Here is a 23,586-nt window from a genome sequence, read left to right as displayed (position 1 = left end):
GATCGAGTTCTCGCGAGCGTGGAGTGGGAACAAAAGTTCCCTCTGGTGACGGTGCAAGCTCTTTCAAGGGGGATATCGGATCATACTCCATTGTTCGTGGACTCAGGTGAGCCGAACCATGTGGGTAACAAGAACACCATCTCCTTCGAGATGTCATGCTTCGAACGTGAGGGGTTTTTGGATTTGATTGCCCGGGAGTGGGATAGAGGTCTTGGAGGCAAGACTGCGTTAGAGCGTTGGCAGAATAAAATTAGGCATTTTAAGGAGTTTCTTACGGGGCTGGGCTAAGAACCTCAGTGGTGTGTATAAGATGGAAAAGGATAGACTCCTTGCTCTTATACAGGCCCTGGACATACAGACCGAATCCACTATCCTAACACCAACTGAGCTTCAGGCTAAAAATGAGGCGGAGAAGAGGTTGAAAGAACTGCTCCGCGAAGAATAATTGAAGTGGGCTTTGCGTGCTAAAGTTTGCAGAGTAGTACAAGGGGACGCAAATACTCAGTTCTTCCATTTGATAGCCAATGGCAAGCACAGAAAGAAGCGTATATTTCAGCTTGAGCAAGACGAGGGTACTATCTTAGGCCAGGACAACCTAAAAACATATATTACCGACTATTACAAGCAGTTGTTTGGACCTCCAAAGGATAATTGTGTGTCCCTCGATGAGTCCAGGACTGAGGATGTGCCTCAGCTATCGGCTGGCGATAATGATATTCTGTTTGCCCCGTTCTCGGAGAAGGAGGTGTTTGATGCTATTGCACAGATGAAAAACAATAAGGCTCCCGGGCCGGATGGATTCCCGGCAGAGTTCTATAAAAAGTGCTGGCACATTATTAAGGGGGATTTATTACCTATGTTCCATGACCTATTCTGTGGCCAGCTTCAATTATTTCACTTGAATTTTGGGACTATCACATTGCTTCCCAAGAAGACGGATGCGGTGAGGATTGAGCAATTCAGGCCGATCTGTCTCCTCAATGTTAGTTTCAAAATTTTCACCAAGGTCGGGACAAACAGACTTACACAGATTGCGCATTCTGTGGTGCAGCAGTCTCAAACTGCTTTCATGCCGGACAGAAATATCCTTGAAGGGGTGGTCGTCCTGCATGAAACGCTCCATGAAATCCATTCCAAAAAATTAGATGGAGTAATTTTTAAGGTGGATTTCGAGAAAGCGTACGATAAGGTCAAATGGCCATTCCTCCAACAGTCATTGCGTATGAAAGGTTTTGATGAAGCCTGGCGCCGACAGGTTGAATCATTTACGCAAAAAGGTAGTGTAGGAATTAAAGTTAATGATGACATAGGTCATTACTTCCAGACACATAAAGGCCTAAGACAAGGAGATCCGATGTCCCCTATGTTGTTTAACATTGTGGTGGACATGTTAGCAATTTTGATAGGAAGGGCTAAGGAGAATGGTCAAGTAGGTGGCTTGGTACCTCATCTAATTGATGGAGGTGTATCCATCCTTCAGTACGCTGATGATACAATCATCTTTATGGAGCATGACTTGGCCAAGGCGAGAAATATGAAGCTGGTGCTATGCCTATTTGAACAATTGACCGGGTTAAAGATTAACTTTCATAAGAGCGAGCTGTTCTGCTTTGGTAGGGCCAAAGATGAACAGGAGGCTTACAGGCAATTGTTTGGGTGTGAGTTGGGCGAGTTACCCTTCTCTTACCTGGGGATTCCAATCCATCATCGTAGGCTGACTAACAGAGAGTGGAAGTGCATCGAGGATCGGTTTGAGAAAAGAATGAGTTGTTGGAAGGGCAAGCTCATGTCATACGGAGGCCGATTAATCCTGATTAACTCGGTGCTCACGAGTATGCCAATGTTTCTCTTATCGTTCTTTGAGGTCCCAGTTGGGGTTAGGAAGAGACTGGACTTCTATTGATCGCGCTTCTTTTGGCAGGGTGATGAGCTTAAAAGAAAATATCGGCTTGCTAAATGGGACATCATCTGTAGACCGAAAGACCAAGGGGGTCTAGGTATTGAGAATCTAGAGGTTAAGAATAGATGCCTTCTTAGCAAGTGGCTGTGGAAGCTCTCATTGGAGAATGACGCCATGTGGGCTCAAATCCTTCGCAGCAAGTACCTCCAGACAAAATCTTTGTCCCAGGTCACTGTTAGGCCGACCGATTCGCCTTTCTTGAAAGGCTTGATGAAAGTAAAACAGTCGTTATTTAATAGGAAGAAGTTTGTTATTGGAAACGGCACGAGTACACGTTTCTGGGAGGATACTTGGCTCGGCGAAACACCCTTGGCCATCCAATATCTGTCGTTATACCGTATTCTGCAACGACGTGAGGTGTTCGTTGCATCGGTCTTTCAATCGACCCCCCTTAATATTCAGTTCCGACGAACGCTAGCGGGCAATCGTTGGGAACAATGGCTCCATCTAGTTAGGAGACTGATGGACGTCCAGCTTTCACAACAACCCGATGAATTACGCTGGAAACTGACTAAATCTGGAGTATTTACGGTTAAATCAATGTATATTGATGTTATTAACTCAAACTCCATCCCTACATCCAAGCATGTTTGGGATGTCAAAGTTCCTTTGAAAATAAAAGTGTTTATGTGGTTTGTCGATAAACAAGTTATTTTAACTAAGGACAACCTTTTGAAGCGTAATTGGACAGGACCTACTAGGTGTAGTTTCTGTGATCGGGATGAGACTATCAAACATCTCTTTTTTGATTGCCCGTTAGCCAAGGTACTTTGGCAGACGATCCACATTGCTTTTAGTATCAATCCACCGAATTCTGTTTATGCGTTATTTGGGACATGGCTTAATGGGATTGAGCGTAACATAGCGAGACACATTCGGGTTGGAGTTTGTGCTTTGCTGTGGACTATCTGGACTTGCAGAAATGATTTGGTTTTTAACAGAATATCATGTATACATTTTTTGCAGGTCATATTCCGAACTACGGCACTGATCCGTTCGTGGTCGCTACTCACTCAGACGGAGGCCAGGGAGCATTTGGTTACTGGGTCTTTCCGATGGGAGATGGTAGCTCGGGATATTTTCAACCGGTTTGGATGGCGGTCATGTAATAGGATTGCTTAGATTTCCTATCTTTTTTTAGCCAGCCGGTTGTGCCGTCTTTTCTTGGCTAGTTGGTGTTTCTAGCCCATTATTTTGCTCTGTGTGAGCTGTCAGTGCTTGTTTTTTTGAGACCTTTGGAACCATGTTGACACTACTTTTTTGGTTAATAAGAGGGCCATATGCATCTTTCTGATGCAGAGGCCGGGGAATCACCCCTTTTCCAAAAAAAAAACTGGATAGGAGTTGCGACAGATGTTGCCTAGACGGTGGCTTTAGTCTTACTGTTGTATGACTTTGTAAGGTCTTGTGTGAATAATTAATAAAGTGGCTACATGCATCCCCCGAGTCGGGGGTCATCCTTCTTTTCTAAAAAAAGCAAGCCCCGTCGCAAAATTTCAGTATTTGACCTGACCATTTCAACACCTAAATTTGTTCTGTTTTTGTCTCAGAGCAATGTTGAAATCATGTGGTTCATGATTGCTTGATGAAAACTATAGGGACACACTGGTTTATCTAGATTGTGCTTCCTCGCTGACACCAATATATATATTCGTGTCGATAATTCTATATCAGTGTACCACCCACTGCACACTCGCACACACTGAGGTAATTCAACCGGCGAAGCTGCTGCCGTCTAGTAAAACTTAACAAGGGGTAGAAATCCAAGCTTAAACTCTCAAGACGAGCACAACTTGGCAACAAACATTGGAGATCACCTGCATCAGTGGACACCCTATGTAGGCTGAGTTTCTTCATGTATGTGATACCACAGAACCTAGGGGTGGCTTTAAACAGACACCAGCCATACGAAGAGACTTTGACACAACAACCATTCGGGCCACTGAGTTTGCACGGCGGGACAATGCACTTAGGATGTTCAAAGCCGTCCTGTCCCCTGAGATCAAGGCCAATGTGCTTGGCCATCGACGCGGTACAAAAGTTAGTCCATCTATCAATGTGATGCATTTGATGCCTGCCGAGACCAAATTTGACAACAAACCTATGGACCGTAGTAGTTGTCGTGGTGGAAGTTAGGAAGTAGACCACAGCGGGTGCAACACATTGTCCAATCTGGTGATGAATTCATCCGGCATGGATTCCGGGTCAGTTCTTGTGGTTGTATCACTGCCAAATAATGTGTCTTCGGTGAACACCAGGTCCAGGTGGCATATCCCTAGCCGCCTCCACTCACGAGATAGTACACTCATCCTCACGGCCTGTTTGAGTGATAGCCGTGAGAAGATGTCTCGCAAAACGTCCTGTAAGTATGAGCAGTTAGTCAGGTCGCGGTAGTTCGGCAGTAGTAGTTCAATTCATAGTTGCTTCTTGTTAAGGTTATGACAGAAGAGTAGGTAATAGGTGTAAATGAGGCATGGTGATCCTTACAGTCGATAGAAGGTGAAGCTCCATGGCCACCTTCGATCCCACCATCCTTTTCGAATTGGAAGCATCGCTTTTTTCTCTTACAGAGCGTTCTTGACTGTTTGGCTTGTCCATCAGAGCACAGCAAACCAGGGGAGCAGAATCCCCTACACTAGGAATCGGCATGTCCATGAATTTGCAACAGGAACAAAAAATGGATTACTGAATAAATGGCTTACTTGAAGAAGAAATTACAGGATACTGGTACTGGCCAAATATCATGGAAGGCCTTCTAATATCTCTGCATTCCAAATATGTTGTCAGCTTCTTATCTCCCCCTGTCTCTTTCAATTCTAAACACTGCATTCCTAACATGTAAACAGATGATGTAGTTTTGCAGGAGACTAATGCAGGTGTTTTTCTCTAAATTACTACTAGGCTGGAGAGGGAAAAGCATAATCTACAAGAATGTATATTGTCGTGGAATTATCACGGCAGATGTCCTTAGTGTGAGGACTTAGTCGCGAGGCCAACACATCTATGTGGTAGCTTGAGAGGGGTTGAGCGGAATCGAGAGACACAACAGAAGACAAAGATTTAGATAGCTTCGGGCCCCGGGAAACATCATCCGGTAATAACCCTACATGCTGTTTGTGGCTAGGTCTCATTATGATCCTGAGGGAGTCGCCGGTAAGCCGGCTCTTTGTGTCTAGCTCTAGAGATTGTTTCTTCTTGCTTCCTCTCCCTCTTGGAGAGCCCTGCCCCTCCTTATATAAGTTAGAGGGGCGGTTTACATGTGGAGTCCTAGTAGGACTAGGACTAGTATATCTTTTCTTACAAGTTGAATACAAGTCTGGGTTTCGCTTCCTCGTAAAGGAAATATTCGTCATCCCTTTCCTCTTAAGCCGGCCCATCATAAACGTGAGCCGGCCTTCTGGGCCTTGGACCTAGTCTTCCATCTGACACGCCATCGGGGTCATCCGTGAGTCATCTAACCAGTGAGCCGCCAGACCCGTGAGTCGCCGGTCCTCCGGCGGGTGATCGGTGAAGCGCCAAGTCCGGCCGGGTCATACTTCTGGCCGGCTCATACCGCGGGGTATATCCCCGACATTAGCCCCCAGTTTAATTTGGATTTATCCATATTAAACTGATCCTATAAAACAAACACAAGAACAACTTTGACAGATTGTGTTCCGGGTTAAAAATTCTTGTACGTCGGCACCTGATCATCCTTAATTCCTTGTGCTCCGGGTTAAATATTCTCCTGAGACGGGACCTGATTATCCTTAAGTCCAATTATCATTTCCTTCATCTAGAAAATCCGGGTCAAATATGCTAGCTTCATACTCAATTTGCTGATGTTGGTTTCTCACATAAAAAATTGTGAAGAATAATCCACTTGAGTCGGCTTCCAAGGCGTCGGGTTAAATAATTTTGGTCTTCAAATACTCATCTGATATTCAGCCGGCTTGAAGATGTAAAACTTTCCTGTTTATCATTACCAAAAACTGTCGGATTATAAAACAGAAGATGCCGGGTCATAATTGTTGTTGACACCGGTTTATGTAATTGATCCTCCTAATTTGCTCAAAACTAATAATTTGAAGATTTTTCTCCCTTATATCCATATTACCTGTAGCCCTCAAGTCTTGAGCAGAACAAAGAGATGGTTTAAGACTTGCTCCAATAAATGTTGCAACCTTGAATAAATCCGGTTTATTCATCTTAATCATATAAACTGAATATTCCACACATGTAGCCCCCAAGTGTCGGGTTGTCATGCTTGCAGCAACCTGGGACTTGTAATTGCTTTATGCTCATGAAAACTTCAACCAGTGTAGTCCCCAAGGGCCGGCTTAGTAAGATAATACTGAGCTGGGACTTTGTATATAATTGATAATAACATCATATAATATAGTCTCCACCATGGGGCTTGAACCCACGTCCACAAGGTTAAGAGCTTTGTACTCCACCAACTGGATAGTGGACCGTTCAATATAATGGTTTTGATGCTTGTGTACCTTGAATTTTTGACAGGAGCAATTGGTAGCCCCCAAGGGTCAATTCATTTAGAATGTGATGAGTTGGGTCTTCAATAAGTTGAGCAAAAAATGGCTTTGCATTAGCCCCCAAGTGCCATGGTGCATGCTGGCAGTGACATGGGACTTGTATATTTGATATAATCCCAATCTGAATAATGTAGCCCCCAAGTGCCGGGTCGTAAGCCTGCAGCGACTCGGGTCTATTCCTTTCATTGTAGAATAAATCATATCCATTGATAAAAATAATAGCCGTTGCACTAAAGCGACTTTGAAAACCTCAATCGTGACACTGGTTATTGATAATCACAATAGAAATCCAGCCATGTTGGCTATTCAAAATTTGAATAATATAATCCGGTATGAAAACCTCAATCATTCAATATCATAATGAAAATCTAGCCATGTTTGGCTATTTAAAGATTTCAAATACCTTATCTGTTGACAAGTAAATATGGAGTTTAAATACCCGGCGGCTCCTGGCCGATGGTGATTTAATACACCTTCATTGTAAACCGGAATTTTTATGACCCGGCGGCTTATAGCCTTTTGAGAAAAATCCAGAACGGATAATCATTTTGAAACATCAACTTTGGTAATGAGCTTGAACTTAATCATTTATATGTCATATTTCTGCAAATCCTGCAGAGGGTTTAAACAACATATGCCCTGGCGACTTAGCGCCAAAACCAGGGCGGGTCATAATATCTCACATATAACCACTGTGATATTGAATTTGTATTGCCAGCTTACATGACATGTGCAGTACAGGTGAAAACCCAATTCTTAGAAGCCAATGCTTCCACATAGGTGATGATTGTCATAAACTGGCGACTTATAATCAAAAGTCAAGCCGGGTTAAGCATAAAAAACTTATATATATATATATATATATATATATATATATATATATATATATATTTGAGATATAATCCCAAAAAGGTCTCAAGTTAAATGATTGTGGCTGCAATAAACTTTACCAGAGACAGAATAAAACTTTTGGAGGCTTTTGATTCGGATACGATCAGTAAACCGTTCCAAAGGGGTTAAGCTAAGATTCGAATACGATCATATAGCCCCCAGTGGCTTTGGCGATGCCGATCAAGTGGGTACCGACAGCTATGTTCTCTTTGGTTCGAATACGACCTATATTTGAATAGGAAGCCCCCAAGTGATCATAAGAGTTGTTTAATGACGCTAATTCGAATACGATCCACGTCAGACCCAAAGGGGTAAAGCTATGATTCAAATATGATCAAGAAGCCCCCAAGTGGGTTTGGCAGTATGCCGATCAAGAGGGTATCGATAGCTATGTTCTCTTTGGTTCGAATACGACCTATGTTTGAACAGGAAGCCCCCAAGTGACCATAAGAGTTTTGGCATTTCGCCGATCAAGAGGGTACTGATAGCTATGCTCGATGAGCAGGAAGCCCCCAAGTGATCATAATAAGATAAGCCGTAAGGCAGGATACCCAAATTTGAACCGCGCATCATGGCAGCAAGTTCTTTTGGCAACCTTTAATTTTTCTGAGAACTCGAACTTGCGAGAGATTAATTCTTTTTGAACCGAATCTTTAAACCGGATTTGAAAGCTTCAAAAATTTGTGAGGGACAAATTTACCTTGAGCCAGATTTTGAACCGGATTTGAGAGCTTCAGTGCTTTGTGGGAAAAAGATGTCTCTTGAATCGGATTTTAAACCAGAATCCTTATTTTGAGCCAGAAATCTTCTGATGGCTTTCAAATTTCCATCGATCTAGCAGTAATCTCCGGGGCCGGATTATTTTTCCCTTCAATGACCCGGAGTTTTTGAATTTATTGAAAACCGGCTAATTTTGCCGAGTCATACCATTGTAGCCCCCGAGTCTCAAGACGACTTGAGGAGTTGGCTTGAGATTCTCCATATTTGACCATAGCAGAAGGTATACATCATTGGCGTTGATAGCGCGATGTGAATCCACAGAAGGTTGAGATGACTGCGGCGTGTTATAACTGATCCCGTATGAGCCATGTCACCAACTCAGCCAATGGTTCCTTCCAACTGGTTGTTTGAAGTTAACCAAACTGTAGTGGCGGCGACCTGTGCACCTGCCCATTGAACCATCCACTGCAGACGGCGGCTGATAATATATGATAATTTTCCTCTAATTTGTTGGAAGAAATCGGGCTTCCCAAGTAGTGACTTGCTCATACTCAATAAACAGCTCATCCAGATAAGTGCGGCCCGGTGTGTCGATGTAAACCAGGCCGCGAGAGACAGACGGTAAAGACGACCGTAACATCAGAGGTGGCATAGACAGATGAACCGGCCATGGCGTTATAAGCCGGTGCACACAGGCAAGTTGTCCTCCTTGTTGTAAGCCGGCGTGGTCACGAGAGATGGCCACGGCGTTGTAAGCCGGTGCGGGAGTCCGTTGAGTAACGACGACCACCTGTGCCAAAAGATGTTGGCGTGCCTCCATCTCCGCGGTATAATATCACTTTTTGTCATAAATAACTGCCCTGCATAAACATTATTGCAGACCAAGGCAAAGATAAACTTATTCTTTGACAAAAACAACATGTGCTAATAAAACAAACTTGGATGGATATCACCTGATTTGTTTGGACTACGGATGATCCGTTTATCGCGATAGAGATGGCTCAGGCAGACCAGCAACTCAATATAGTTCCTGCGGCTCAGGCAGACCGGCGACTTAATATAACCCCAGCTGCTCAGCGCGGCTCCGGCGGGTGGATGTAGATTAAGCTGCACGGGCGGCAACTTGCGCACATCTGTTCCATCAGTAAGCGGGCGCAGACGCCGGTGCGCGATGGTACTGACGTACCCTTTATAGGCACAACATGGCACCACCTATGCTGCACATAAAAGCCATAGTGAAGCTGAAATCAATCACGGGTGAGCCATCCGCGGCAGTGTGAGCCAGCGCGGACGGCGAGTCAATCACCGGCGCCGACGGGCGAGTCAACCACGTCATGTTGATCCCTTTGCGACACCTTTGTAATGAATAGTGGTCCTGCGAGAGAAATACCACGAACCCAAAGTAATTTCTCTTAAAAGAATAAAACATGTATTGATGAAATTCGTAAGAAAAATAGCACCTGGTATTTTTGTTGTATGACCAGTGCTGGATCACGCATAACATCGCTTTGGCTTTTGATAGAAGAATTGCTCCGATGTGTGTAAAGACAGTGATTGGAGATTGAAATCTGCCAACACGTCTCATTTGGTTCCTTGGAAATCGTGCCATGTTGAGAGGAGCAATAATACTGATTCTCCTGTCTTCAAGTGCCCAGGATCATTGAGGTCCCTGTATATAGCTTCTTTTGACCGCGACTTACTTGATCGTGAAATCTTCCGCGTGAACAGTGGCAGGATTGACTGATGGAACTTTGCTTCTGCCCAACTGTTGCTTTTATCCTCACGTGCATGTGTAGCAGACTTCTATTCGTTTTCCTCATCATCAGGATATGCACGCAGATTGATAAACCAGTCTTTCCAGCATCAAGCAATATACAAGTGTCGAAAATTATGACTGAAACCAAAACCGGCGAGCTTCAGAAAACGAACGTAATGGTTTGAAACGGCGACGAGTGACATGGCAGGAGGTCGTAGCTGCTTGAGTTTATGTTGCAGACAGTCCATGGCGGTTCGACCACAGCGTAGTAACGGGCGGCTCATGGCTGTGAAGACGGCGACTGTGAGGTGACATCGAAGCTGACTTGGAAACGAGGCCGCGACGGCGACTCTCCAGCGGCGGCTCAATGATTTTGCTGATCTCTGTTTCATGCTCTTCCAAAAAATTATACTGTACTTCGTTTTTGCATGATCTCAATCTTGCCGTGGCAGTTCGGCGGAGGCGTGACGCGACGACGCACGGGAGCCTGGTGTGGCGGCTCACCGCGAACCGCGGAGGCAACAGTGGCAGAGGCAGGCTTGGTCCGCAACATCACGGCGAGGTGAAGGCGGCTTGGGCAGGCGGGCGCGTAATCCGCGGCCAATAGAGGAATGGAGGGCTGGTCGGCGACTCAGCGCGGGAGGGCAGCGGAGGAGCGGAGACCCGGGGCACCCGGTCCGGCTACTCAGTGCGGGGCGACAGCGGAGGAGCGGAGACCCGGGGCACCCGGTCCGGTGACTCTGCGCGGGGCGGCGACTGCCCGAAAACGGCGGCTCAATGGAAGCACGGACGGCTCGAAATCAGTGGCTCTCAAAATCAGTGGCTCGCGGCGGACCACGGACAAGGCGTCCCGAGGCGAGCGGTAGGGGAGTAAACTTGTCGGTTGCTCAGAGGCAGCCCTCCGACGGCGGAGAGCCGGCGGGTCGGAGAACTCTTGAAGGGGAGGGCGCAGTGGCAGCCTGCATCGACGGTGACTCGGGGCCGGCTCGTGGTCGGAACGGCGCACGCCAGCGGCTCAGAGAAGGAACATGCCCAGCTGTGATTGAGGCCGTCAGGCGAGGCCAAGGCACTCTGAAACCGCGGCGACTCGCGGCCATCCGAAGGACAGCCGAGGGCGGAGCAAAGTCGCGGGTGCCGAGCAGGCCGAGGCGCAGCTGCAGCCGTAGCAGAGATGGAGACCGTGGAGATGTCAGAATCCGAGTCCAATCCGGGTCTTCCTCCACATCGTGGTTGGTTTGATCAATCCGTGTCTGGGTCGTCGCTGGTATGGAGACCCACGTTGATCTGATCCTGTATCTGTAGTAGTCCTTCATCTCTGTGTTGGGCTTAGTACACGCCTTGACGTGATGGCTGTCCGATTCACTTTCCTGATTGCCATCAATTATGACTTTTCTCTCTTGACGTGAAGTGTACTAGTCGATGTGCTAGTATACATCGTTTGTGCGAACATAACAGTGGATCGCTTCCAATAACTGTGGATTTCCTTCGGTTGTTTTGCGATCGGAAAGATCTAGAAACAATGGACGCAAATACTTACACAGATCCTTCCAAACAGGCTATTTTTCATTCCAAACTTCTCGATCCTTGTGAAAGATCCCTTTAAGAACTCAACACCACCGTGCGCCAGCCCACACGGTGGGCGCCAACTGTCGTGGAATTGTCACGGCAGATGTCCTTAGTGTGAGGACTTAGTCGCGAGGCCAACGCATCTATGTGGTAGCTTGAGAGGGGTTGAGCGGAATCGAGAGACACAACAGAACACAAAGATTTAGACAGCTTCGGGCCCCGGGAAACATCATCCGGTAATAACCCTACATGCTGTTTGTGGCTAGGTCTCATTATGATCCTGAGGGAGTCGCCGGTAAGCCGGCTCTTTGTGTCTAGCCCTAGAGATTGTTTCTTCTTGCTTCATCTCCCTCTTGGGGAGCCCTGCCCCTCCTTATATAAGTTAGAGGGGCGGTTTACATGTGGAGTCCTAGTAGGACTAGGACTAGTATATCTTTTCTTACAAGTTGAATACAAGTCCGGGTTTCGCTTCCTCGTAAAGGAAATATGCGTCATCCCTTTCCTCTTAAGCCAACCCATCATAAACGTGAGCCGGCCTTCTGGGCCTTGGGCCTAGTCTTCCATCTGACACGCCGTCGGGGTCATCCGTGAGTCATCTAACCAGTGAGCCGCCAGACCCGTGAGTAGCCGGTCCTCCGGCGGGTCATCGGTGAAGCGCCAAGTTCGGCCGGGTCATACTTCTGGCCGGGTCATACCGCGGGGTATATCCCCGACATATATAATCTGACAAAAGGGGCAATTTTGCAGCGTGGATCCATAGATCAGGTTTGGAATAGGATCACACGTTTCATCAAGGCATTATCCTGGAATTGTAACCATAGTTTAAATAGCCGGCTATAGCTCCGCTATAGCCCGCTATAGCCTTTTCAGCAGGGTGCCGCTAAATGGTCGTCTTCACAAATAGTCCGCTATAGCCCGCTATAGCCCGCTATAGCTGATTTTGAGGCCCGCCGCTATTTTCCATAGCCCGCTATTTAAAACATTGATTGTAACTGCAAGATGAATTTCTTCGAGAGGGAACCAAGAAAGAAGTCCACAAAAAGTTTCGCCAGGGATCACAAATAAACTACTCTCTCAATATACCTGTGGATCTCGCCGAAGAAAGGAGTCGCCGTCGCAGGTACTAGCTGAGCGGAAGGTCAGCCACCACAGAATTTCCCGGAGGGGAGGGAGACACGCGCCCTAAACACTGGGAGACCACCGCGGCAACCGCTCGCCGAGCGCCACACCCTGGGATCCGGAGGAGGAAGGAAAGCAGAGCAGAGCGGGTGATGTGTTGAGTTCTTGCGACGACAGAGATCCATCTGGACCGCACGTTCCACATCCATCTCTATCCAATTTCACTTTAATTTACTTACCAAACTTAAAATCATATCTCTACTGTACTTAAGAAGAATGTAATCAGTCACCTTAATTTGCTTGCGTACCTTCTAAACTAATTTCATTTTTTGCGAAATAACTCTTTATTACTCAAAAATTAGGGAGTACAATCTCGTAAAGCAACATTAAGGACTTCCTCTGTGCCGGACCCTAGCCAAACCATAGTTCGACCATTAGCCCTACCAAAGTTCGCCATGGAATGACTAGCACTATTGCCACTACGACGTACATGAGTAACAGAAAAGTCACGTTCCTCCATACTTTGCTTGATCTCTCTGATAATAAAAGAATACTTTGATAGATTTGTTTCACTACTCTTCACCATAGCCACCGCCTCCAAACAGTCTGATTCAACATCAATGGGTAAATTACTCCATTGCAAAGCCAATGAAGTCCCTTCCTGCAGCGCAAGAATTTATGTTTCCAAAACATCCTCACTTCCTCCCAGTTATCTGCATGAGCTGAAAATAATAACGCCAAGGTGATCCCGAAGAAGCATACCCGTCCCCGCAATTCCATTGAGGACCGAACCATCCGTATTAAGCTTAACACGCCCAAGGACATGAGGGATCCAGGATGTTTTAGGCACAAGTAGATTATCATTGCATGCGTGCTGCACCAATGGGTAACAAGGGTTGGCCACCATCTTTCCTTTCACAAAATCTGCATTCGGATCCATGTTGAGTGAAGTGAGTGAATCAAGAAAACTTGATAAAAATCTGACTGAAACATCAGTAGGTGGTGCCGGCTTGTCATGCACTAACTCATTTATGATATGACAAAGTCTCCAAAAAAGCATCAGTACGCGAACTCGCATAGCCTCATCTACATCACAAATAAGCTGCAATAACCAATCATCATGGCGCATAATTGTGGTAACATCAGGAAGGGCCCAAACTTGAGACATAGCTCTCCACAACTAACGTGCATTATAACAAGCACAGAAGACATGAAAAATGTGTTCATCCTCTCTCCCACAAACTGGGCATGTACCCCGAGTCTCCAAAGTCATCCGCTGTTTATTATTCCATGTTGCCAAAGAATTCGTCGCAGCACGCCAAGCAAAAGAAAGAACTTTAGGCGGGGCTGGGCATGACCCAACTAGGTTCCAAACCTCCCTGTGCCCGTCATGGGCGCTGCTTGTGGAAGCTAAAGAAGGATCATAGAGCTCACCCGCAGCTAGCCAGTACGCACTCCGTACTGTAAATTGGCCATTCTTCTCTGGTTCCCAAGTGAAGGAAATATGCCCTAGAGGCAATAATAAAGTTATATTTATTTCCTTATTTCATGATAAATGTTTATTATTCATGCTAGAATTGTATTAACCGAAAACTGGATACATGTGTGAATACATAGACAAAACAATGTGTCCCTAGTATGCCTCTACTTGACTAGCTTGTTCATCAAAGATGGTTATGTTTCCTAGCCATAGACATGTGTTGTCATTTGATGAATGGGATCACATTATTAGGAGAATGATGTGATGGACAAGACCCATTCATTAGCTTAGCATTGTGATCGTTATAGTTTTATTGCTACTGCTTTCTTCATGACTTATACATGTTCCTCGGACTATGAGATTGTACAACTCTCCCGAATATCCGGAGGAACACTTTGTGTGCAATCAAATGTCACAACGTAAATGGGTGATTATAAAGATTCTCTACAGGTGTTTCCGAAGGTGTTTGTTGGGTTGGCATGAATGAAGATTTGGATTTGTCACTCCATATATCGGAGAGGTATCTCTGGGCCCTCTCGGTAATGCACATCACTATAAGCCTTGCCAGCAATGTGACTAATGTGTTAGTTGCGAGATGATGCATTACGGAACGAGTAAAGAGACTTGCTGGTAACGAGATTGAGCTAGGTATTGAGATACCGACGGTCGAATCTCGGGCAAGTAACATACCGATGACAAAGGGAACAACGTATGTTTCTATGCGGTTTGACCGACAAAGATCTTCGTAGAATATGTAGGAACCAATATGAGCATCCAGGTTCCGCTATTGGTTATTGACCGGAGACTTGTCTCGGTCATGTCTACATTGTTCTCGAACCCGTAGGGTCCGCACGCTTAACAATCGGTGATGATCGGTATTATGAGTTTATGTGATTTGATGTACCGAAGGGGACATCACGAGGAGTCTCGAAATGGTCGAGACGTAAAGATCGATACATTGGACGACTATATTCGGACATCGGAAAAGGTTCCGAGTGATTCGGGTATTTTTCGGAGTACCGGGGAGTTACGGGAATACGGGAAAGAAGCATTGGGCCTCATGGGCCAAGTGGTGGAAGAGAGGAGGCCGGGCAAGGCAGGGCGCGCGGTGCCCCTAGCCCAAACCGAATTGGACTAGGGGGCCAGCCCCCCTTTCCTTTCTCTCCTCCCTCTCCTTCCTTCTTCCCTCCTTCCCTTTGGTGGACTCCAACTAGGACTTGGAGTCCTAGTAAGACTCCACACTTCGCGCCCATAGGGGCCGGCCGGCCTCCCCTCCTCTCCTCCTTTATATACTGAGGCAAGGGGCACCCCATAGACACAACAGTTGATCTCTTGATCTCTTAGCCGTATGTGGTGCCCCCCTCCATCATATTTCACCTCGGTCATATCATAGCGGTGCTTAGGTGAAGCCCTGCGTCGGTAGCAACATCATCACCATCATCACGCCGTCGTGCTAACGGAACTCTCCCGTGAAGCTCTGCTGGATCGGAGTTCGCGGGACGTCACCGAGCTGAACGTGTGCTGAACTCGGAGGTGCCATATGTTCGGTACTTGGATCGGTCGGATCGTGAAGACGTACGACTACATCAACCGCGTTGTGCTAACGCTTCCGCTTTCGGTCTACGAGGGTACGTGGACAACACTCTCCCCTCTCGTTGCTATGCATCTCCATGATCTTGCGTGTGCGTGTAGGAATTGTTTTGAAATTACTATGTTACCCAACAGTGGCATCAGAGCCAGGTTTATGCGTAGATGTTATATGCACGAGTAGAACACAAGTGAGTTGTGGGCGATACAAGTCATACTGCTTACCAACATGTCATACTTTTGTTCGGCGGTATTGTTGGATGAAGCGGCCCGGACCGACATTACGTGTACGCTTACGCGAGACTGGTTCTACCGACGTGCTTTGCACACAGGTGGCTGGCGGGTGTCAGTTTCTCCAACTTTAGTTGAACTGAGTGTGACTACGCCCGGTCCTTGAGAAGGTTAAAACAACACTTACTTGATGAACTATCGTTGTGGTTTTGATGCGTAAGTAAGAACGGTTCTTGCTCAGCCCGTAGCAGCCACGTAAAACTTGCAACAACAAAGTAGATGACGTCTAACTTGTTTTTGCAGGGCATGTTGTGATGTGATATGGTCAAGGCATGATGCTATATTTTATTGTATGAGATGATCATGTTTTGTAATCGAGTTATCGGCAACTGGCAGGAGCCATATGGTTGTCGCTTTCTTGTATGGAATGCAATTGCCATGTAATTGCTTTACTTTATCACTAAGCGGTAGCGATAGTCGTTGGCGAGACGGCAACGATGATACTATGGAGATCAAGGTGTCGCGCCGGTGACGATGGTGATCATGACGGTGCTTCGAAGATGGAGATCACAAGCACAAGACACTACAACAGGAACCCCCATATAGCAACGCATTTTTCCGTATCTAAAAGTCCATATATGCGTTGTTAGAGCATTTACCAACGGTTTGGGATGCGTTGCCTTATCCAGTGTTGCTAGCGCATGATGCAACGCTTATACTGTCATTGGTAAAAGGGACCGTTGCAAGAGTACAACACATAAAACCGACTTTACAACACTTCTATATGCTGGTGCTTAATATACAAAATTCCAAATTTAATTGTTTGCCAACAAAGAATTTGCAACGCTTGAGGCATTGGTACATATATAATGTGGATATTATTATATATAATGCCATCAATTGAACTAATGCTCCACGTAATGGTGAAAATTATGTATTGAATATGCTCCACACAGTGACAAAAAAATAAGAGAATATACTGAAAAGAGGAAGAAATCATATATTGGATAAAAATGTTGGATTACAATAGTGGATATTACAGGAGGAACATCATCCCAATGTGCATAATCTAAATATTTTCTTGACATCCATACAACTTAAGTAAAACTTAAAAGAGGAACATCATCCAACAGGAACAACATCCCTAAAACTTAGCTAAAACTAAAAGCATCAATCTTCATCATCATGAACCGGACCATCATCATCATCATCGTAGTATACTTATCACACACCCATATAATCATCCATATCTTCTGAATCTACAAAGAAAATAACAAAATGACCTGTTAACGCAATGAATTGACATGATGCAAGTAGTGATAGAGGAAGGTTATAAGTCACGTACAAATGTGGAAGGCCATGCAATCTTCGTTATACATAACAAATTACTAGCATACATAGATGGAAATGCATTCATAACTTACCTCAAGCGTTGAGGGGTTCAGGTTACATACTTAAATATATGAGGCTAATATGGGCATCTTAGTGTATGGCAGAAATCATTGCATAAGTGTTAACATTTGCTCGGATTGCTTCCAATGTTGAACATATCAAATGTGACAAACATACAGATTTTTTATGGCATGCGGTGCAAAATCTGTTGGAACAACACGAACCTGCACCAATTATTGTCGTTCCTTCTCCCACGTCCTCATGAGATCCTGGTCCAAGCATGAGCAAAATATAACAGAGTACAAATAGACCTTCAGTTTGTGCTTGTAAACATAATTTAAACATTAGTTACACACCAGTTGTCGTAAAGGAGCTAATTAAGTTATTCAGCACATCAAGCTGGTTACCATGGTAATTCATGTTTGGGTAAAAATAAATTAGTCCAGATAAAATCACTGCTTATGCAGTATATATAGACAGCCAGAAGGACCTAAATATGAAAATGTTAAGAAATGATGGAGAGACATCCTTACAGTTTCTCTGAAGCTACAGACTTTTCACACAGCACAGTATATACGCACTGACCATGACTAATCACAACAACTCTTTAACTGGAGTGCTTGTCGTGGTTCTATGTCTGACAGTAGAATGGGGGGTAGGAATGTAGAGGCAAGATCTTAGCTATGGAGGAGTTGTACAGGCAAGTTTTACGAGTTCAGGCCCTTCTCGGAGGAAGTAATAGCCCTACGTCTCGGAGCCCGGAGGCAGTCGACTGGATTATGAGCGTGTGAGTTACAGGGGATGCGAACCCTTGTCCCAGAGGAGGGGGTGGCTTATATAGAGTGCGCCTGGACCCCAGCTCCCCTCCGTTACACAAGGTTCAATATACATTAAGAGGAAGGTGTTACTAGTAACGCCAGTAATAAAGATACATAATGACCATTAAAGCTATGACTTAATTCCCGACCGTTGTAGAACAGAGTGGCTTTAGATCTCCCGGTAGTCGAGTGACTGTCTACGTGGTCGAGTGTCTTCAAGGCTGTCGAGTGGAACATAGCTTCATGGTCGAATGGACGATGATTCTTCTTCGAATGTTTCTGGTTCTTTTAGAGATGTCCTTGGGAAGGGTATCTTGGACAGGTCCATGACCCTACCCTAGGTACATAACTTCATCATTAGCCCCTGAATAGATCAGGGTTTGAGTGAGGAAGGAGTTGAGAACACTTTCAACCCATTTTTCGTGCCATGAGTATATCTTGTTCTGGATTAATGAACCGAGGTGACGACATCAACTTCTTTTTCAGTCGCCTTGATCCATTCTTAGTTTTTGTCGAGTGATCTTTTACTAGAAGAGCTCTGAGTGATGATGTGGAGGAGATCTTCCGTCTGACAAGTTGTTCTGCTGTCCGCGAATTTCGTGGGATTCGAATTTCGGGAAGTGCGCGGGGCGGAGGAGGCCGCAGTAATCAGATGGGATAAGGCAGGGCCACCTCGATTTCTGCGCCACCTTTTTCGCCACGTATCGTGCACGCGACTGTTGCGGGATTTGATAAGATCGCCTGGGCCTACAAGTCAGTCACTCGGAAGTAACCTCATATAAGGCGCCCAGCCGGGGTTTTTGAGAAGTACGTTTTCATTCTTCCCCTCCTCCTCAGACTTCTCCATTGTCCCTGTTCTCGCCCCAGTGCCGCTGCTCCGTTCGCGTTTCGCCTGTGACGATGGGGAAAGAGAAGACGGTGGCTCTGGAGCGGGCGAAGAAGGCGACGGCAAAGGCGAAGGGGAAGAAGTCCAACCGGAGCGGATCTTCCTCGAGGGCCGGCCTGCCGCAGGGCTGGATCCAGGGCGACTGGATCCACTCAGCGATTCGTCAGGACGACATCGATGACTTGGTCGAGGGAGGACTGATCCCCCACGAATCGGCACGACTTCCGAGGAACGAGACTGAGCCGCAACCTCAGGAGGGTGAGTGCGTTCTCCTCGCCACCCACGTCGACCGTGGGTTTTCCTTGCCTCCCCACCCTTTCTTTCAGGGTTTCTTGAAATTCTTTGGGGCGCAACTCCACAGCTTTACTCCCAACACAATCGTGTACCTTGCTGCCTTCGTGTCTTTGTGCGATAATTTCTTGGGGTGCCGACCTCATTGGGGCCTTTACAAGCACATTTTCACTTGTCTCTCTCAGTCGGTGAAAAAGGCCAATCCGAGTGACGAGAGGACACAAGTGATTCAGATGTGCGGGGGTCTTGGGGTCCAGATGAGATGAAAAAGTTCCTTTCTAGCCATGATTCTTCCCGATTCGGTCTGCGGATGGCAGTCGACTTGGTTTTACTGCAAAGACCAGCCGACTCCAGGGAAGTTGACTAGAATTCCTCCTTTTTCCATGGCCCGAGTGGGGAAGCCCTCCCCTTTGAAGGTGATCCCGGAGGAGAAGGCGCAAGTTAAGGTGCTGGTCGAACGAGTAGTTCTGCTTATCGTGACGGGGTGACCGGTATGGATTTGTTGGAGGTCTTCCTCCGGCGACGCATCCAACCGATTCAAGCTCGAGACCATCCGATGTGGATGTATTCGGGTATTGATGACACCACTCGGACCCATCCGAAGGAGGTCGACGAGACCACGTTGGAGGGGTGGCTGACGAGCATCACTGGAAACAAAGATAACCCCAGGGGAGCCAGGAGAATTCCTCCACTCGACCAGTCTTACGAACCAGATAAGGTCTAATTCTGAACTTCCGACTGTAATCTATATTTAATCGTGCAGCTGTTTATGCTTCATCGATTGACTTTATTCTGCTTGTTTTCTTCTAGGCCCTTACCGAAATGTACTCGATGCCCAACGGAGAGCAGGAGCAAAATCCGGAGGGGGCGCAAGCGGAGGCGAAAGTGGAAAGTGCCATTCTGACAGAGAGGGGAACGAAGAGAGCGACGACTCGAGTGACGAAGAAGAAGTCGATTTGCCTCCTCGCAGGGAGAGGCGGTCCAAGCTCGACCAAGACCTGGCGAGCGCCCGTGAAAAGGCAATCGCTCAAACTAGCCAGTCTTCAAAGCGTCCTCGGATGTCCTCTCCGGCTCTGACTGAGAAAGCCCCAAAGCAGTCCAAGGTTGTAGTGCAGAAGCCTCGGAAGGCGTAGCCGGAGATTAAGATTGATATCCCCGTTGCTTCAGCGTGAGTGTTTTTCTTTCGCATTCACTCGATGTTCTGTGCTGTTTATTTTTCCTTTGATTTGACCAATTGAATCTTGAAACTGGCAGTGCTGCTACCTCTGGGACTTCAGCTTGTAAGGAGGAGGATGAGGAAATGGAAGATGCGGTCACCTCCAATTTGGGTACGATCTTCGTCATTCTGTCTTCTTTTGGTCGATTGAACTGTCATATATCCAATCGGGCGATGTAATTTTGGCAACTGATCTTTTAATAGCTCCCGACGTCATTGACCTCCCCGACGATGATGAGGACGAGCCAGAGAGGCCATTGACGAGGAGGAACAGGAAAACGTCCGTTGGCAAGACGCCTCAGTCGACGCCGATGGCGGAACCAGTCGTTCAGGACGCCGGTGACGCCAATCGGACTTCTGTTTCCTTCGCCATACCGCTGTCGAGTGCTCTACATTCTGCGTCGACTGCTCAAGCTCCTGCCGATCCACCTTCAGTTTTTGCCACCCATCACGTCCCAGAGGACGAAGTGAATGCTGCCAAAGAAGCTATAGGCCAAGCAGGTATTATGATGGAGATGATGAAGATGGTGCGAGATGCCAGCCAGGCTGCTTATGATACGGTACCTGAAATGTCAGCAATGTTCAGGTTAGCAAAATGTCGACTGACTCTCTTGGCTTGTTCTGTCTAGGATACGGTACCTGAAAAACGCTCTTTCCAAGGATCTTTGCATCTGTACACCCACTGGGTATTTCGATTTGTCACTGAACAGATTCATACTTTGAACTGAACTTTTTGTTGTCGTCGATTGAATTTTTGGACTAGTGGGGGCACGCTGAGTGCACCCACTGGGTGTAGTCCCCGAGACTATGGTGGACTGCGGGCAGTCGACTGTAGTCTTGAATTTTGAATTCCTTCACTCGGTCTGGTCAGGCCATGTCGAGTGTAAACTGAACCAGTGGGGGCACGCTAAGTGCACCCACTGTGTGTAGTCCGCGAGACCGTGGTTGACTGCTGGTAGTCGACTATGGTCTGAAGAGCTTGTTTGTTGCTGTCTCTTTCTTTTTTTGAACTCGCGCTGGAAAGGTCTTGTCGAGTGTAAACTGAACCAGTGGGGGAACGCTAAGTGCACCCACTGGGTGTAGTCCCCGAGACTACTGTTGGATGTTTGATTCGACAGTAGTCTTAGAATTTATTGTCTTTGTCCTTTTACCTCTCTGAAACAACCCATCCTTTATCGAGTCGACTGACCCATTCCTTGATTGCAGAAATCTTGTGATCTTGGAGCTCGCTTTGCTGACTTGGAGAAACAGCAGATTCAACTCAACCTTGACCTGGAGTTGGCTAAGACAGAACTAAAGAAAGCCAAGGATGACACCAATGGTAAGATAGACTTGTCGACTGGTTTGTCTTTGATCTGAACTTCATTCTGCTCTTTCTAAACCAAGCATGATTTATTTTCAGAAAAACTGAACTAGGCTCTTGCAAAAAAGGATCAAGATCTGGCTGCCGCACAGAAGAAGGCTGATGACAAAACTTCTCTGGCTGAACAGAAGTTGGCTTCAGTCGACAAATTGGAGGAAGAGAATGCCAAGATAAAATCTGCCCTGGATGAAGCCAACAAGGAAGTAACCCGCTTGAAGAAGGACAAGGTCAATCTGAACGAGAAGATGGAAGGCATTGCTCACAGGAGGGATGATCTAGAAAGTTATCTAAGGAGCCTTGCCAAGAAGCTGTTCATCAAGCTTGAAGGTATATACTTTGTTCCGACTGGTTTATCTTCGTCGACTCGGCATACGACTTTTGACTCACCCTCGGATTGTGCATGCAGAGTTTTGCCGAGACTTTGAGGAGGAGACCGGGCTAATTGAACCAAGCTTGGACCCCATCAACTCCCCCGTGAAAGATGAAGCTGCTATGAACTTGCTCGACTGGAATCCCGCATCGACGGTGTTGTTGACTACCTTGCTCGACTGAAGGTCGCCATGTCGCGGATCGACACAGCACTCTGGCCAAGGGCAACGCTCCAGAATGACCTCGAGTCTCTGATGACTCGACTTAACGAGATCCCTGGTCGAGTGCAGGAGTGGAAGAAGTCTTCTGCCCGGTGCGGTGCTGATGTGGCTCTGTCTTTGGTTCATGTCCATTGCAAAGAAGTGCGAGAAGATAAGCTGGTAGCGATCAAGGTCGCCAACACCAAGAGGCATGATTATCGATCCTTTATGGAGACTTTCATTGCTGCCGCCACTCGGATCGCCGATGGTGTTGACCTGGACGAGTTCATCGAGCCTGCCAGCCCTCCTCCTGTGGAGTGAACAAACTTTTATGTTCCACCTTAAATTTTCCTCGGGATGCCGAGTGGTTTTTGTAACCGTTAAACTCTTTCGGGCTGAATGCTAGAGTACTTTGATCTACGGTCTTGAACTTTTAGGGTTCATCTAAATTTGATTTATTTCCGAATATGCTTGCGTTTGCCTTTGAGTGGAATTTGTTCTTCACTCGGAATAATTTCTGTATTTGAGATGCAGCTTTGAGGTGGAGACTCCAGTCGACCTGCACCTCGTCGTCCTTGCGGATAGGGAAGGAGCGCACATTGTATTTGTGGCGTAGCTCCGAAGGAGAAGGTTGCAGTCGACCTACACCTCAACGTCCTTGCGGATAGTGATGGAGTGCACATTGTACTTGTGGCGTAGCTCCGAAGGAGAAGGTTGCAGTCGACCTGCACCTCATCGTCCTTGCGGATAGGGATGGAGCGCACGTTGTACTTGTGGCGCAGCTCCAAAGGAGAAAGTTGCAGTCAACCTGCACCTCGTCGTCCTTGCGGATAGGGATGTGTTTCACACTTAGGCGACTACTGGACTACAGCTAAGCCTCCGAGTGGGAGGGTTGCTCTCCACTCGGTAGGATTTTTCAAACTTAGGCGAGTACTGGATTGCACCTGAGCCCCCGAGTGGGAGGGTTGCTCTCCACTCGGTAAGATTTTTCAAACTTAGGCGAGTACTGGACTGCAGCGAAGCCCCCGAGTGGGAGGGTTTCTCACCACTCGGTGGGATTTTTCAAACTTAGGCGAGTACTGGACTGCAGCTAAGCCCCCGAGTGGGAGGGTTGCTCTCCACTCGGTAGGATTTTTCAAACTTAGGCGAGTACTGGACTGCAGCTAAGCCCCGAGTGAGAGGGTTGCTCTCCACTCGGTAGGATTTTTC

This window comes from Triticum dicoccoides, chromosome 2A (assembly GCF_002162155.2).
Source record: "Triticum dicoccoides isolate Atlit2015 ecotype Zavitan chromosome 2A, WEW_v2.0, whole genome shotgun sequence".
Taxonomy (NCBI): Eukaryota; Viridiplantae; Streptophyta; class Magnoliopsida; order Poales; family Poaceae; genus Triticum; species Triticum dicoccoides.
Note: the sequence above shows the minus strand (reverse complement) of the source record.